Source organism: Lepisosteus oculatus, chromosome 14, assembly GCF_040954835.1.
Source record: "Lepisosteus oculatus isolate fLepOcu1 chromosome 14, fLepOcu1.hap2, whole genome shotgun sequence".
Classification (NCBI taxonomy): Eukaryota; Metazoa; Chordata; class Actinopteri; order Semionotiformes; family Lepisosteidae; genus Lepisosteus; species Lepisosteus oculatus.
Window position 1 is genome coordinate 2,988,874 of NC_090709.1, and position 5,143 is coordinate 2,994,016.

The following is a 5,143-nucleotide window of genomic DNA, read 5'->3' on the forward strand; positions in this document are numbered from 1 at the left end:
CTGAACTGAAGTTTAAAAAAATATGAGAAATGTATGTTTATCTTAAATATTGACTTTCAAATACTGAATTTTGATATCACTGTGACACTTACAGAGATCCTGCTTCTACAATGCCATGAATAAGTTCGCTGGCTGAGCACATGTCCTCATCTGTCAGCCTTCTGGCTAGGTTTTCAACAGTTCCATTTGAAACACCTAAATAATCATTCAGGACAGTTTTCTGATCAATAGGTAGCTTCTTTATTTGCATTTCAAATGCCCTTCTTGCAACATAGCAAGTAATCAGTGGTAGGTGGTACCTGCAAAACAAACATATATAAAATAGTTGTTCTCAAGCCACAGAAAAGTAAAAAGAAAATACATAAAAATAATGATATAATTCAATGTACTTCTCACTCAGTCTTCGCAGATAATAGGTAGGATTGTGAACTGGTTCTCCTCCTGCATACACATGTTCTATTTCCATTCTGCAGTTTGCATCACAGTGTAAGTTAATGAAGTAGCAGTGAAACATCTGAGAAAATAAAAAAAATAAAAATGCAGTTTAAATGCAGTATTCTTCACATACCATTGAATGCTAAAGACAGTTTTTAGCAATGAAATATCAATAAAACCTTCAACTCACCTTTTCCTCTTCTTCATTTAGTGCAAAGGAAGGTAGTCGCTGAGTTGCAGCCATGCGCTCTTTGACAGAGATTATTACCCTGTTTTGCCCACTTTTATTCACAACTATTTTTCACTGTATCCAATCCAGGACCTGAATTCAGAAGATTTTTTTATACAAATATCAATTAAATACAATTTCTCGAAAAGAACATCTATAATCAAAATTCTCGGTTGTATGAAGGGATGCTTACTGTCATATTCTTTACCACCCCTGGGCGCTGAAAGTGCTTCAGCTGGAGAATGGCCTGCAGGTAAAGCATCACAACAATCCGCTCACTCGTGGTGATGTCTGCAGAGGTGTGTGTCTTGCCCAGTATCCGCTGCACATCTTTCTTTGCAACACTCAACACCTTCAAGCAATCGCTTAGTTTAGGTGGAGGACTCTGCAGCTGTGTCTGGGGGAGAGAGAGCAATACTATCAGCCTCCAAAAGGCAACATTCATGTGTTTGAATAGAAAACCAAGTACCAAGTTGAACCAACATTTAATAAGTAAAGTACTTCTTTCTGGTTATTTCCTGTCTGACACTCTTGTTGTTTCTCTTTTTTATATCATTTAGATTGCTCTGGAAGTCTATTAAACTCTTAGCTAGACTGGGATCCTCCACTGGCAGGTTAGTGTTTTTTAGGATGAAGAGCAGGAATCTGCTGATATTAATGATATAACCTGCAATGGTCTGGTGAAACAGCCCAGTCATCTTCAACTGGGAAACAAATGTCTGCATTTTGGAAATGTACTTCAGAAAACTTAAGGAAACTTCCGATGGATCCATAAAAAACAGGAACCTGGAGACATTTTCAACCTGAAAAACATATATAGAGAAAGTCATTATTTTTATGACCAACATCCGTGGTATGTGAAGTTTAAGCCGAGTAAAACCCATTTACCAAATACCTACCTCCTTGGAGCAGTTTACCATTCCCAGGCCCTGGATAAGGTATTGTTTAAAGCCAGCCAGGAGAGGAGAATCAAGAGAGTGTTTTCTGTAAAGTCCAGCCAGGGTAACTCTTTTTTGGAGAGCTTTTAGATTACCTTTAACTGACACCCTGTAGATATAAGACACATGGACAATTACATGTATTATAAGTGTTTCCGTTTTCTTAGTTGGCTTCTGGGAGAAAATGGCTTTAGATGTGGCCCCATGTGAATATGTATATCTACCAATTGACTGACATCCCAATTAAGGCTACATTTTTTCTTGCCTCTGTAAAACAAAATCAATTTTTATACATACAACGTGCAAATAAAAAATAAAGCACTAGAAACCCTATTGAGCAGAGAGTCTTACTGTTCCCCATCTTCCCCTTCCTCCTCCACTTCTGCTTCAGTTTCTGGAGCACCCTCTGGCATCTCTTCCTCCTGGATAGCGGCCTCTTGCTCAGGGCCACTGGAATACAGGTAGATTCTTTTCAACATGCTTTTACATAATATGTTGTAACAATGATTTCAAAAAGAAACTACAGAAGCCTTACAAATTAAAAATATCTCACCTTGCCAATGTGTCTTCAGGCTTCCCACGTACAAAAAGGCCCAAGGACTCTAGCAGTCTTACAACCACTATCCTGTTTGCCTCACCAGACACGATCTCTATTCTGTTGTAATCCACGATGACCCCGTTCTTCAGGTGATTCATCATGTCCTTCCTCACCTGTTGAGAGGCCATCCTGATCTCCTCTGCCGTGGCGTGCTTCATACACGCCCTCTTCAAGTGAGCAGGAAGCTGATCAAAAGTATTCAGGCACATCTTGCACACCAGGGGAATCCTCACGGGTTTCCTTTGAAAATAAATAATATCATTTGTGTATAGAAACAAGCTAAGACTGATTTCTTAAATTATCCTTAATTTTCTCTCTCATAGTTTGAGCATAATGATTTTATTGTATTGCTCATTGCTCCAAAATAAATAATGGTTTCATAAAAAAGTCAACATTCTCATCTATATTCATTTGCAGTTACACTATTGCAATTAATCTGTATCCATTCTGCATTCATATGTACTAGAAAGAGCTCTCAATTAATTAAATGCCCCATTGAACTGGCCCTGATTATACAATGCAAGGAGAAGTCTTCTAAGCCAATACTTGTCACCAGAAAGAGGCTGTATATCAATTATACAATATACATAACAATACCATTTAACACAAAGATATATTCCACACCTCAGCATGCACATGATGAGATTCTTGATATTAGATTAGTAAAAACAATATCAATGCACTGAGAGACGCTTAAGAATAAAGATGCATCTGCCTGACTGCATATTAGTTTTAAAAGGTTATCAGCAAATGCATTTAAAAGTAAAAATGTAAAGTCTTACCTCTTGATCGTAGTGATGATTCAATATCCAGGACCTTATTCAAGTCTCAGAGTTACTGTACCTCCTGTCTCGATTGCAGGTGAAAAGTGAAAGGTATATTGCACTCAGCAGAAAGTTACCCCGAGCAAAGACTCCACCCCTCCCAGAAAACAGGACTCCCCTTTGGCAAAGCAGTGGGTGGAGGAAGCCTTTGCTACCATTATCAAAGACAGAAATTGTTATAATTTAATTTTAAAAACATGGCTAAGCATGGGTTTAAAGTATATTCAACAGCATCCAAAGAAATAGATTTTCCCAAGCCCTCAGAAAGAATCACCATTTCTTGTAAGATGTGTAAGATGTGTTTTCGACATTATATATGCATTTATTAATGTCGTCGATTTTACGGTTGCAATTCGACGTTGATTATACGTCGCGGCAACATATATATACGTATAGCTGTATTTTCGCCGTGATATATACGTATATTCGACAAATCACTGCCCACTGGGAAGGTACTGTCCAGTTTCAGCCACACAGACACATCCGGACCCCCGCTGAACGATCAGCAATCAATAACATTTGAACGATATAGGCTCCTGCGCTCTGTATCATGTGAGAGAGAAGACACTGAAAAAGTCGTGTGAAAGTGGATTTTGCACCTGCACCAGTGCTGTAGTGGTATCATACAGATGCCCATACAAATCCACCATAAAATATTGCTCTGCCCGTTGGTGGATTAGGTATGCACGCTATATTTCAATTTAAATATAAATTGAACCTATTAAAATTCGATCTTAGATTCAAAATCGATTAATGTAAAAACTGATAAAGCTAATGCTTTTTTTCAGGGCTATATCTACTTTTTTTTAAAGAAGTCTATCACAATTGTGAAAATTAGATAAGGTGTACCAGCACAGGGAGTGAGAATGACCTCAGTCCGGCTCCCAGCAGAATCCGTCCTGGTTTGGTCACTGTCAGACTGTTTGGATCGCAACGTGGAAAAAAAATCGCTCTCATCGTGTGACTTCAACTAGAGGAAGGGAAGATCTCATGTTAAAAAAAAATTAGGACTGAAGATAACGTGAACTGAATCTGGGGCCTCACACTTATCAAATTATAAAATAATAATTATTAATATATCAGGTTGTTTTATGCAGCATTTTGTGCACAGTACGTCATATTTATCAACAATAGAACAACAGCCTACCTCAAGGAGGGATTCACACGCAGTCTGGGGTATTTTCCCCTTTTACATTTTTGCGATTTTATATCGAACCTGTTATACTCCTAAAAGTGCAGAGTAGCTTGTAATGTGTGCCCTGTTTGCCTTTGTAAGCATTTGATTAAAATATAAGTTCACAATACGATAAAAACAGAGAAAGCACAAACGTAATAATATAACTATACAAAATCAATACCAAATCATAAAGCCAATTAAGTGCCTAACTTTTGAAAACAGACAACACTTTATCTACAAAGAACTTGACATTGGTATCTATTTTTGAATTACAAAGCAGACAGAGCAGTCCCTGAATTCAAAGACCAGATTAGTTGAAATCCCTTCCACCAATTTAGATTGATCTTGGTCAGAACAAGACCATCAGACGTGAGGGGAATTCGGAACAGGAGCCTCTGCTTCGTCATTTATTGAGCTTCTGATCAACTTGTGAGTGATAGTTATTTATTGTCTTTGATTAAAGTACACAAAAGTCGCCTTCCTTCGAGCCGGAGTCGAATCAGCAACCTAAGGATTCCCAGGTGTTCCCAGGTGTTCCTACTACAGTCCTCCGCTCTACCATCTGAGCTATCGAAGGGATAACAGGAGCTGTTTCCTCGCACACACTGCGCAATGTAGTGAAATGTTCCAGTTTATTTAAATCCCAGTAAGACATTAAGTTTCCAACTCTTTAGTCTTGGTTACCTTGAATTTAAGCTACGAACCAGGATTCTACTGTATACACTTCTGGGGATATTACAAAATGTTTGGTGGGCCATCAATCATTCCAGGCGGAAATTGACTCTTTTCTTTCTCGAGGGATCATATTAAACCTTTCATTTGGATCGAGAAGAGGATCGGCATGAGACACAAAACATACCTGTCTTTTTTCTTAAAATCGAAGAATTCTTTAACTTAAGACTACAACGAACTCGGCCGCAGAAATCAGTCCACAGCTCCTTA

At 38.3% G+C, this 5,143-nt stretch overlaps 1 non-coding gene across 1 annotated transcript; it reads right to left on the reverse strand.

The window, feature by feature from the left end:
- Positions 1-4,680: 4,680 nt before the first annotated feature.
- Positions 4,681-4,778, reverse strand: trnay-gua (transfer RNA tyrosine (anticodon GUA)). Its single transcript has 2 exons — positions 4,742-4,778; positions 4,681-4,716 (listed from the first exon to the last, which is right to left on the reverse strand). It is a non-coding gene; the product is annotated as a tRNA-Tyr (tRNA).
- Positions 4,779-5,143: the final 365 nt, after the last annotated feature.